Source organism: Culex pipiens, chromosome 1, assembly GCF_016801865.2.
Source record: "Culex pipiens pallens isolate TS chromosome 1, TS_CPP_V2, whole genome shotgun sequence".
Taxonomy (NCBI): Eukaryota; Metazoa; Arthropoda; class Insecta; order Diptera; family Culicidae; genus Culex; species Culex pipiens.
This window is the reverse complement of record NC_068937.1, coordinates 70,050,222-70,063,410: the sequence shown is the minus strand read 5'-3', so window position 1 is coordinate 70,063,410 and position 13,189 is coordinate 70,050,222. Positions and strand designations below refer to the sequence as shown.

The following is a 13,189-nucleotide window of genomic DNA, read 5'->3' as shown; positions in this document are numbered from 1 at the left end:
GTTCGATAATAAGCTATCCCTTAATGCTTACATACTCAAAATTCTCAAAAATGTTTCGATATTAATTTGACGGGCTATCAAAGTCACCCCAGTTTACGGTATAGTTCACTATAACACAAATAACTTGTCACTATATGGGGAATTCGTTGTTAGGCACACCGATTTATTAGGGCCCTTATTATTGGCTTGTAATTGTCTATCACTGAGCGTTAATCTTACCATAGTCGGCTGCTCAAAATTCAACACATAAATAAACAAATTTATTTTAACTGTTAGTTCTGACCTCATACCTCCTAAAAACTCGAGTAGTATTTTGTAGAACTGCAGAGGACTGCACGTTTACTATCTAAGGAAGAAAAAATCAGAACAACAAGCATTTGTAGAGTTTTTTTTTATTAGGTGCTATACCTTTAAAAAAATCTATATTTGCAATTTGGCTAATCGTGTGTGAGGCATAATACGCAATGGTTTATGAAGATGAATAGAAGCGGTCCAAACGACTTATTTGGCTTTTGTGTACATACGATACCTAATCAAAAAAAATGCATTCTGCACAAGTGATGAACCGTCCTGACCCAACATGAGCCGTTTTGTAAATAAATAACATAATCTAATTGTAAAATTGTTGAAAGGTCAAATCGAGAAATTAAAAGTGAGAGTGTGTGCGTGCAACATGGAGTTAAACTTTTCAAAGTGCCATGGTAATTATTACAGCAACTTCACAGAAAGTTTAACTCCATGTTGCACACACTTTCACTTTTAATTTCTTGATAAAATTTATAGCCGTTATACAAAAAAATGTCCCATGCCAACTCTTGATTTCTTCCCAGCGTGCGGACATTTTTTCTGAATCGGATATAACTTTCTCGGTATTCACTATGAATATCTTTTTGAGTCATTGTCTGAAGCTCATGGCTTCGTCATTCACGCCAAAGTCAGTCCGATGTTTATGATTGCGCGACCGCTTTTTTGTGCAGAGTCACATTTTCACAAAATAACAAACATATTGCGGCTTGTATATTTTAAGTAAGGTTTTGTCCATTTTCATTAACGACATTGTCGTGGAAATTTAAAAGACGCTTTATTTGACTGAAACACTTCATGTTCATGATTTTTTTTTTAATTTAGATGCACTTTGAACATTTTGTTATTTGTGTAACATATTAGGATTACACCCACTAAGACTGCGGGAACCTTACGTACATAATTTTAAACTGGCGCTACCACATGGCTTTTATGAACTGCGTCATTAAACGATTCGCATCGATCACTTAACGGTCGCGGAATATCGAGATATTGTTACAGTCACGTCTCAAAAATAACTAAACTGAAGACAGAGACTTTGTTTTTATTTATAGCAAGACAACGTCCAGTGAATTTGATTCGTTTTCAGATTCCATTGCCTCTGAATACTTCTCTGAAGTTGCCAATTTTGAACGAATAAATATTTAAAGAAGCAGAATATATTCCAGCCACATGGTGTCAAGCGAACCGCTAACCTCTAAGCAAAACGCCCGCGCATTCAGCGCTTAAAAGTGTACCGTCAACCGAAGTTAATTGAGAAAAAAAATTAGATAAAGTTAAACACGTTTATAAGTATCATCTTAATCACTAGCTTCAAGAACAAATAATATCACAGTGATTCTAATCCTCGTTAGCATGAATCAACGGTAGTTCTTCAGGCGCTATTCACAGTACCTTATACACACAATGAATGTTACTTAAATCGGGAAATCGATCAGCCAGGTAGGTGTTGTTAACCTGAACTTGACGATTGTTATATAATTCTTGGGATAAATAGAGCCCACACGTAAGTAGCGCAGCATGCAAAGCAAAGCAATTAAATTCAAGATTTGTAAGCTCAATGTATTTATTGGTAGTTTGTAAAAACACACACATTTATTTATAAAAGGTAAACGAACCAAAACAAGGTTATAAGTAAACAAACGAAAATTGATGTGGCCATTGTTTCGGTTTGTCTACTATACTACTATACTCCTACACTCCCGGACACCGTTTGACCATTTGTTCACGTTGTAGCAAATACCCAGTTAACCTAGCAGTTAACTCAATCGGAATTCTGAAACGGAATTCAATTCGAATCGTTTACGTATTCCGTTTCAAACGCAACTACCGATTCCGTGTACCGTACAATGACACATTTTGAAGTGCTTCAAAAGACCTTTCGAATGCATCTAAAAGAGTTGGAATTGATGAAGTTTTACGGAAATGCGAGCAATTTTAAGATTTTTTATGTTTTTTCGACCTCAAACTTCAAAGCCCGTTTTTACCCCACTTCCCTTATCGTAGAGGGCTCATATTCGGCATGGATTCATCTCATGTATGGACAAACAAACGCTGAAGGTTTCATCCAAATCGGAGCACCTCGATACGACCTGTAGAACAAACCGAGCAATATTTACAAATACTGCTTCTTAAATAAGTGTAAACGAAGCCGTTTTTATTAGTTTTCAATCCAAATCCCTTATTTCCATACAGCTTGTAATTTTTAATCTACATGCTTTATATTTTTTTCTAAAATCAAAATCAATAAAAAAAATTGTTTAGTATTTGAGCATTACATAAATTATTACTGGTAAGCAGGAAATGGCATTTCCAATTTATCAAATGGGTACATAAGATTTGCAAACCCGAGCATGCGTAATAATACCTTTCTGTGCTATCAATACCAAATTTTAGTATTCCTGGGCCCTTTAAATTTTGTCTTAAGGATTATGCAAGAGCAAAAAATGTGATATCATACCAATATAAGGTATTGTTTTTATATTGCAAAATTGCAGAATTTGTCAATGGTCGATAACCACATTTTGGTAATCTTTTGGTGTAACAGTATTTTATCAAATTCCTCTAAAGCTATGTGAAAATTTTGACCAATTTTGACAAAATATTTAATTTTGCGCTAAAATGATGTCTCAAAGCGAATGCTTTCATTGAAAACCGGAAATTTCAAACTTGATTTTAAACATTTTTGATATACCCCCTAAAGAAATGACTTGAAATTGTGGAAAATTTTCTATGTCAGGATGGCACATTTTAGTATTATTTTGGTATTGAAGTGTTTCATCAAGTTCTCTGAAACAATGTGAATTTTTTCATAAATTTTGACGAGATAAATAAATTTGCACTAAATTGACTTGAAACCCAAAAATGTTAAAGCTGATTTTTAATTTTTTTTATGTACCCACTAAAATTTTTATTTAAATCGTTGAAATTGCTCTAAGTCGGGATAACCAAATACTTTGAATAACAAATCAATCGACCGATTATTGAATTTTGGTGAATTTCAATCCAGTTTCATTTTAATTACACTTATTTTTCAATCTTGTTTTTTTTCAGATGCTTCAAGAACTTCATGCACAGGCCGTTCATCAATGACAAACAGTGGTGTCACGGTTCGCTTTTGAGCGTATCATAGCCACTCAATCGACGAACCTATAGGGTGAGCGCTTATCGAACGCTCAGAGCGGGGGGTTTGAACGGTTCGCGAACCAAAATTTCGATCATCATTTCTCTGCTCGCTTACCGCTCCGCTCTGAACGGAGTAAAGAGAGCGTTCAGCGAACGGTTCGCCAACGGAGAATGTAGGCACTGATAGAAAAACTTATTTGTTTTCATTCTTCACTCCCACAAAATTGTTCAAATTTTTTAACGATAAAGTTATCAAGGGACCATCCATAAACTACGTGGACACCTTACGGTAAGGGGGGGGGGGCTATGGCGATTAACCACGTTCCATAGAAAAAAGATTTAATTTGAATGGAAATTGTCCACGATGGGGGGGGGGGGGTTGAGATTTCTAAAAAAAGTGTCCACGTTTGTGGATGGTCCCCAAGGAACCAGGGAGTCCTCTGTTGACTCAGAACATAACAACGCAGACCTCTTGCTTGTTATGGTGGTGGACCCATCGATAATAAATCCAGGGAGTCATTGGAAGACCCAGGACATCCCACTGAGTTGTTGCAGCCATGCTCTGTAGCTCTAGCCCTCGATAGTCACTTAAGCCGCCTGCCGTAGCCTTCTGTTGTCAAAACCATGACATGTTTTTCTCTGAGTGCTGTTTTTAGCTCTTCTTGCGAACCGCTCATTGATGGTCCCTCTCACTCTCATTCGCGATGAGAGAGCAAGGGTTCATGCGAACCACGGCAGGCGTTCGGATCGTGGTTCGCTCGTGCTTGGTTCGCAATCATGAGCGAACCACACTTGAGCGTCATGACGTATCGTTTGAACCACGATTCGAGTAAGCGAACCGTGACACCACTGATGACAAATGCATTCGATGTGGTGAAGAATATCACTAAAAACAACATGGAATCATCAGGTGAGTAGATTTGGCTGTTTCATATGGATCATTTCCGTTTTTTTCACTAACTGCAACTGTTGCACTAAAAATGGTATGAAAATACCAAATTTTGGTATTATTTGTGCAAATACCAGCGACTAAAATGTGCTCTTGGTTGCCTACCCAAGTAACCATCCAGCACTAGCAAATAGTCATAAATCGGCAACAAATTGGCATACTATTGCTAATTAGTCACGCAACAGCATTTACAAATGCGATTTAGCACTTATTCAACTGCACTGTTCAAAGCTGAATAAGTGCTGATTAAGTGCAACTGCTAGCAACACTGTCATGCTGGTTCTATCAAACTGGCAACATTGTTCTCATTCTGACCGGAGAGTGAAAGAGAGGGTGCAAGAAAACAACTCTCACTTTTTCGTATCGCCCCCAAAAACATCAACGACGATTGAAAGCTGGTGAAGCTAGCAGCTCAAAATCACTTTCACCCCGGTTTTCATCATCCTCGTAAGTACTTCATAAGTTTTTTTTTATATTACCTACTAAATAAAAATAATACTTTACAGCTAAGGGGTCGTGCATAAACCACGTGGCCTTTTTTTGAAGAATTTTTGACCCCCCCCTCCCCCCTCATGGTTTTTCGTGGTTTCACGCCAAACCCCCCCCCCCCCTATATGGCCACGTGGCTTTTTCCTCCCAGGTGAAAAATCTTAAAAAAAAAACAAAATAAGTATAGATTTCAAAAATGTTTATCCACAAATGATGTACCGTCAGTGGTGGTGACTTTTGGTCAAAAAACGATATTACTGTTGTTATTTTAACACAATAAAAACATTTCAAATTATATCGAAATAAATATTGTTGGGGAATGCTCCTGAATTTACCAACATTTTCCCAGAATATGGCTAGTATAATCACACCGTTCATAAATGCCAATCGTTTTAAAATTAACTCAAACTCACCCTTTAGAGGGGGTGACATTGGGTCAATCAGAAAACATTTTAATTTGTGTAGGTGCTGTAACACCATTAAAACCAATTTAATAATATATATAAAAAAATAGAAATTCACTTAAAAGTGTGAAAAAAGTATGATATCACAAAGTTTAAGGTAAATAATAACAGTATAACAATTTATTGAAATGGTACAGAAAGTAAAAAATACTCTCAACAAAACAAGCAACTTAGTAAAACATATGTATTCAAAATTATGGAATTGCAGTGCAATTAATTGCATCCAGAATAAATATGCTTTAAGAATTAAAGCTATTTTGATATATAAACAGCATTCATGATTTAATTTAAATGCGCTTTAAAATATTTTCTTAAAATCGAAATTAATTAAATAGAAAAGTTTTGTTTCAGGAAAAAAATATTTTCATTTTATTTTAAGGAAAATATCTAGTTATGAAAGCTCCTAGTTAATATTTATTTTATTCCAAACATTCATAAAAATCCAAACTAAAGCAACTTTTCTTTTTAATTAAGCATGATTGATTCCAATGATTCAGTGTGTCCAAAAAAGTCGAGCTGTTTAATTTTTTTCTCCATACAAGAATCAGAGACAGGGACAAACATTCAATATTACGACCTTTTGAAATGTTAGTCTTATTTTTTTTTGAAAATATTGATTTCGAAAAGATCGGAAAATTTCACGAAAGTTTTATTTATAAACATTAAAAATCGCACCATAAGTTGCTGAGATATCGACATAAGAAAATTTTGGGTTGTTTGGGTAGTAAACATCAATTTTTCTGTTTAAAAATTTTTGCATGGCAATATCTTAGCAAAAAAGCAACAAAGAATTTTCTCAGCATTTCAAAAAAATTTTTTTTCAAAATTAGGCAAACATGGGCACTAAATTTTTTTAAATTAATAACAGCAACTAATTTAAAAAAAAAAAACCTAAAAATAGCTATAACTTGAAAACGGTGCACTTTATGAAAATTTCACTAATGTACTTTTAGATTGCAAATTCGATTTTACATCGAAAAATAAAATTGAAATTAAGTTGCGGTCAATATTTCGATTTTTTTTAATCAGTATTGATTCAAAAATTCATAACTCAAACAACGATTTTTTGCCCGTTCTGGAAATTTCTGAAAAGTTGGCAAAATAAAAAAAAAAAAAATAGTGTTTTTTTGCAAATCATGTTTTAGTGACAAAAAGTGAAATTAAAAATCAGCAAAGTAAATTACCATTTATCATTTTTTTCAGTGTAGTCCTTATCCATACCTACAACTTTGCCGAAGACACCAAATCGACCAAAAATTTCTTCAAAAGATACAGATTTTTTAATTTTCATTGCTGCCAAATTTGTATGGAAAACTATATGGACAAACTAATGATGCAAAATGGCTTGGGCACCAAAAAAGGTTTCAGACGGATTAAAAAAATCAAAAAATTAAAATTTAAGAATAAAGACCGATTTTGTATAGAATTGCTCGAAAATCGATTTCGTGTCTTTGGAAAAGTTGTAGACAACGCGCTAAAAATCATTCTTTTAGTCATGGACATCCAAATTGTTTAAGTCTTACTCTTACTTTAAATTGATTTTGCTATCGACTACGTGTTTTGATAAATTTAAAAAAGATTGAGCTAAAATTTGGAATTTATTTTACATTTTTTTCAGTTGTTTAAATAGGCAATTATCTACGATTTAAGATTTTTGATCCAACTTTTGGTTGCTGAGATATTACCTCAAAATAAATACAAAAAAAAAAATAAGTTAATTTTTCAATCTTTTCAATATCTTTGAAATTATTAACACTGGGACGCCCAACGCATGTCCAATATACACGGATGCCAAAGCCTCCCTAAAACGTTGGAACGGTAACTTCAACTCACAGGTTTTCGGGCTTGTCTCCGCGGATTTTCGGGCGATTTTTTTTACTAGAGCAAACAAAAGTTGGAACGACGTTTTTGATCGCATAAATTACAGATTTGATCATATCGAGTTCTGCAAAGTTTAAGGATCATCTAGACATCCTTATAATTCACTCAAAAAAAAAAATGTCCCGGTTGGTTGAGTTATGCCCGAGAACCAGCGAGTTGAAAGTACCGTTCCATCTTTTTTAATGAATTTTATTTATGTTGATCTTGACGGCACTGTATTGAAATTTATTTCACAAATTGATATCGGCATCTGAAAATTAAGTGACTCTTTAAAACTTAAATTATTTTAATGTGTCTATATATTTGAGTGGTTTTATCTCAAATATCAAGTTGAGGGTATAGTATATTTTCTTAGCTTAAAGAAAAACTAATATTTTCAGGAAAGGGCACCTTTGGCCTCTATTTTTTTAATCTTTAAATTAATTGAGAAACAAAAACAATGTTTGCTTGAAGCTCGTTTTTTTTCTCTAAAAATCTAAAATGTTTGCCCATGTTTCTCTTTGGCTCAAGAGATGGTCCCTATTAACATAAAAAAAACTAAAAAATATACCTACAACTTTGACGATGGATAGTAAACGTGTATTTTATGAAATGTTATGTAATATAACAATCCGAATTGTGTAACCCATGAAATAAGAAATATATTTTAGACCAAAATATTCATTAAATTTTTTGGTGAATCTTAAAGTATGTATCGTTCGTTTTTTCGTTACTGGTTAGTTTTTAATGTTAGACGTTTCACTTGCAAATGAGGTAGAGAAACTGAAATTTTGCGCGATAATCCTGAAATTGGGGTTTTTAGTTTCATTGTACTTAAAAATATATTGCATGAGAGAGGATATACCAGATATCTTGAGTTTGTTTTAAGTGTCAAAAGGAAATCTTTCGATTAAGATTCTTCGATCACTTATAGGACCAGCTACGGTTTTTAGCTAAGATCTGAGATTTTGATTTTTTTTTTCGCAGAGAATCATTTTTAGACACTTCATTTTTTAAGTTGTTCCAAAATAGAACTATCGAAGACTACATCTACTTTCAATGCAAATTTGCAAGCACATTTTTAGCTACTTGATACCATCAACAAAAAAATGAAATTGTGTTTGCATTTTGGTACGCATTTTTTAGGGTATATTAACTTTGGATACTGTTACTTGATTTTTTAACAGCTTTTAAACTTTTGCAAGACGTAGTTACATGAGTATTAAAAAGTGTACATTCAATAACAGGCTCAAAGTATTGATATGAATCTGCCGAAATATATAATTCAATATTGAATTGGAAAATATTAAGACATTGAAATATAAGTAATAATTTTAAACACAATAATTGTATGGTTTTGAAGTGTAACAAAAAATGTATGCATATAAGTAAATTCAAAGCGCGTATTTTTTTTTGTTTTTTTTTTAAGAAATTTTTTTTTTTAAAGGCCACGTGGTCAGCCGTCGACCCCCCCCCTCCCCCCCATGGCTTTTCATGGTTTTTTTCGGTCGGATTTCGGACCCCCTCACCCCCCCCCCCTCAGGAGACCACGTGGTTTATGCACGACCCCTAACATGAACGAGAGCCACCTTACCTTCTTGCTGGACCGCAACAATGAGCCGCTGGCAGATATGGCATTTTTTTGTTCTGCTGGTGGGCCGGATTCCCCCGCCAATCTAAGCGGGCGGGGGACAATTTATTTATTTATCGTCAAGCCAGTTCAAGGCCAGTTGTAGTTGTAAGAATTATATAATATTTTGAATAAAACAACAAAATCTTTCGAACCTAATCAAAAACTGTTTTCTTCAGTGCTCTTTTCGACGGGGTGAAACAGTTAACCGAAGTTGCTTGGCATTCTTCTGGCACAAAGTGGCTGCATATGTATCTATAAAAAACAGCATGGAAAGCCATCTTCAATTTAGGACAGAAGGCACGGGTGCCGGAATCAACAGCAACGGCAACTTCTATCATCTGGCTGGGCTTTACATCCCAAACGCTTCATTTTCAATCAAAAAAATCGACTTCGCAAACTCGGTCAGCTGAGTCGGTAATGTAGTAAAATTGTAACGTTGCGTGTGCGTTCCAACCCCAACTCCAGTAGCTTTTGCACCGTGGTGCAGCGCCACTTCCAAAATTAGGAAGACTACTGGAGCACTTTCTATGGCCCGGCAGAGGCTCAATTCCCAGGGCATGTTAAGGAGAAGCTCAAACACAAAGCTCACGGTGACACTCCCAAATGGCAAATCCAACGTCTAACGAACCAAAATCTAACTATTGATTAATTGAGACCAAATTGATAACGACCGCAGAACGTTTGCGAATAAAAAGTTAATAACGAGTTGAGCGCTTAATGAACGGACCGTCAACCTCCATTGAGCAAAGTTTTATTAAGGTTCCATTACAGGTGAATGATTCTACCTGAGTTCTGACGAGCGACTACCCTCGGTACCAAGATCTTTGTTGACGTCAACGTTCTAATTTGCTCTTGCTCTTTTCCTACAGACTACCTCTTAATACTAATCTGACCTTCACGCCTCGTCCGGCGAGTGCTGCGGGAGGTTCGGCTGGCTCACGTGCTGTTGATGGAGGTTTTGGAGGCCGCACGTGTCTTCAGGAACTGTTGATTCTACCGGGCGACGATCGCGTTGTTCGCGTTATGCGTACACGCACCACTTGCAGGAACCCGAGCGGACCTCGCTGGCGGGTTGGATCGAATGCGGTCCAAGCTGGACGAGCCACCGATAGAAATGCTTCACCGGACCAGGTGCGGAAGCCGCACGTGGCTTATGCCGATCGCCTTCGCTTGAGCTGGTCGCGTGGTCGGCGCCTTAAAACACCAGCGTCCCGCGCACGGGGCGGATCGATTGGCCGTACCAGGAAGTACGAGGATGGTCGGGCGACGAGGTGCGGTTCCGGGGATCTTGCTCGCAGGCCGCGCGGTTCGTTCTGGGCGAACGCCCGATGTGCACTTTGTCACGTGTCTTCACTCGAATTTTTGACCACAACACACCGCTCTGCGTCCACTGTGCGTAATCCACGCGTGCTCACCAATGCTGCCAGTGGTAAGTGTCTCGGCTCGCGCCGCCGTGCCGCTCACTCGCTGATAATGGCGACGCGGATGTGACGTGCGATGATTTCCACGTTGCATGCAACTCGTCGAACAGTTTCAGACCCCTAATGCGGCAAAGGGGTTCGTGTCGAGGGGTTCGCGGATGAACTGTTCCACAGTCCAGTCACTCACGTTTGGCCACGCCCAGGATGACGGAGGGGCGTTTACAGGTGTCCACGGACCGTAGCGACTTCCGGGAGGGTGCGCGAAGTCGAAGGCGCGCGACGGTTCCTTCCTGGAGGGTTTTTGGGACCCTAGATTTTGGCCCACGGCAAACTGTGGGTGCTGTTTACCGCGGCGAAATACATTTTAGCTTCGAGTTCACAAGGTTACAAAGTTTCAGCATCTTCTTACCTGACTCAATCCGAACTAACTCTCTAACGCCTAATTCAACCGGTGCAAGTTGAACGTCGTACCGGGTTAGCCAATCTGTACAAACATTCTGGCTAATTAGATGTGGTTTTCAACTAAATTTAGCGAAGTTTTACCTGTTGACGTAATGGCTGACTCTCCTAGGCGTCACGTGTTCTTTCTCACCACTTGCACTTGAACTGACTTCGTGGACGGTCCGGACAGAAATGCTCAATAGGGAAAGGGAATGTACATAAGAACCCGTGCAAAGTATCCGCCTCAACTACTACACCGTTGAACGTTATACGTCCGTATATCCCCTCAATTTCAACCAATCACCAGTTGCCAGATGGTCCATAAGCATTGGTTAGTCCACCGTATTTACAAATACAGAGAGCCCAGCCCAATTAGGTTTTACACCGTGACGTCATTTGACAGCTCGTGTGCACTGTTTACATGGTCTTCGTCGATTGTCGACGAATTTCCCCGAACAAAATCGACGACCGCATCGAACTTTGCTAAGTCCATGTAAACAGTGCACTCCTTTCTAACCTCCAAATTGAGTCGGCGTAAAACCTAATACCTCCAAGTTGTTCGACGTGCCATTTGAGTGTACCACCCTGAGTATTGCATGGAACTCAAGCGAGGGATGGGTCAAGAGCCTCTCACAGTAGTGACGCCTTCCACAACTAGCGGCGCTGTTGCTGCTAAAGGGAGGCTATTCATGATCGTTACAAAATAGACAAACCAAAATAGAATGCGTAGAGGAGAGGAGAGGAAAGTAGAGAGAGAGAAAGTAATATTTTTGCCTCTCATTTTTTTGACATTTTCTGCAGGGGTGGACACCAACAGTAGGGGCCAGCACTTAACCGGCCGAGTAAAGTCCAAACTCGGTCATTGTATAAGCGGTATACGCACTTCGGAAGGAACCGGTCAAGAAAAAAATCAAATGGGCAGCAGCGGCAGCTAAAGCAAGCCAGAGAGGGTGAAGAAAAGCCCCAAGAAATCGCTCCCTCTCCTTTGTTCTGCTGTTCGTAAAGCCATTTCTTGACCCCTTTCCTTTCGATCAGCGTATTAGCCTATAGCACTGAAGTAGCTGTTAGGGCTGATTTCAAAACTTCTTAGCTTTTACTCGCAGCTCTAAAAGCGCTTTCAGTGCTGAACAGTGACCATTTTTTAGTGCTGGATGGTTACTTGGGATCCTTTGTATGAGCCGTGCCAAATTTATTTCAAATAAGTTATGCACGGACATGAAAAAACAAAAAATATAATTTGTTTGGATGTTTTTCAATTTTTGAGCAACACAAAATGGTAAAAGTCAATTGACCGTGCTGCGATTTTCTGAACAACGCGATTTTTTGAACAACACAACCGAAATAGTCAAAATTGAGAAAAAAAAATTTCATAAAATTTTCTGATGAGAACTAAATAAAACCCAACAAAACTAAATTTTTGTGTCGATGTATAACCACAAAAAGTGAATGCTTGTATTGATATGACTATTTTGCAGTTGAACTCTGAAAATATTGTTATTTTAAAATATCTGAAAATTTTATTTGAAATTTAAGTTACTAATCTAATCTAATCTAATCGAACACAAGCGCAGCCAGTCCGAAGAAAGCATCCTGGAATAACTTGCGGTTAGATTACGCCTCAAGTCCTTTCTTGTCAATATTAATAATTGCAGTACATCCGAGTAACCCCAAAAATGTACAGCAAAAATTAAAGCGGCCAGGCCTACTGCGTTGCATTAACCGCAGAGACAGATTCGGTGAACGGATCACATTTCACAGAATCAACAGGGGAGGAAGGATGCGTGGACATACCGTACCAAACGCTCCGAATCAGTTAGGTGTGGTGTGTAAGTGTAAATTGGCAAATAATTATATTTTTAGGAGGGAAGTGGAATTGGGCAATTGAAGTTGGGGAAAATGGGAATTGGGAAAAGGATAATGGGGAAGGGATAGAAGGGTTATTTAATAATATCATAATAAAGGGGAATATAATAATTTAACAACTTATGATGGAAAGCTCTCACCAAGAAACAGCAAATCTTTAACATTGTTCGGGGCTGGCCGATTGTGGGTAGTGGACTGTATTTAGGTTGAGGTGACTTATTTACAGCGGAACGCAGGAGGGAGGAAAACACCAAAAGTTGTAGATTTTCTAGTATATTTTCTCCTTCTTCTTCACTCTCCTGCTTCTTCTCACTTCACAAAACTTCTTCACTTGCGGCGACGATTGCGTGTTCTCGCTTCGATGGTCGGACGTGTTCTGACGTATTGACGTTCAACTGTCAGTTGACACGGTGGGCGCAGGGGTGTGCGCACGGCGGGGTTTCCTTTTCGGTGATACCGAACATACTCCCCCCGGTTGAGGAACCTCAACAACTTCATTTCGTTCGGTGGATGATCCTTTTCAGGTGAGCAACTCTCTGGGACGACCTTGTCCGGTGGATCGGTTGGAAGCCAGCCTTGGCGCTGGCGTTCGTGAGCTGGCCAACAGCGGCCCGGTTGGTGATCCTGTCTGTAGTGCGCC

The 13,189-nt window shown here is 38.2% G+C and overlaps 1 protein-coding gene across 6 annotated transcripts in view; it reads right to left on the bottom strand.

The window, feature by feature from the left end:
- LOC120432084 (protein shifted-like) overlaps positions 1-1,359 on the bottom strand; it is a 14,081-nt gene extending 12,722 nt beyond the window's left edge. For 3 of the 6 annotated variants that reach the window (XM_052711607.1, XM_052711609.1, XM_052711610.1), the window contains exon 1: positions 1,204-1,359. The gene's annotated coding sequence lies outside the window, so the exon portion shown is untranslated. Of the gene's footprint in view, positions 1-290; positions 347-1,203 lie in introns of all 6 variants that reach the window. The other 3 variants (XM_052711611.1, XM_052711608.1, XM_052711612.1) reach the window with 3 other exon arrangements.
- Between the last annotated feature and the right edge of the window lie 11,830 nt (positions 1,360-13,189).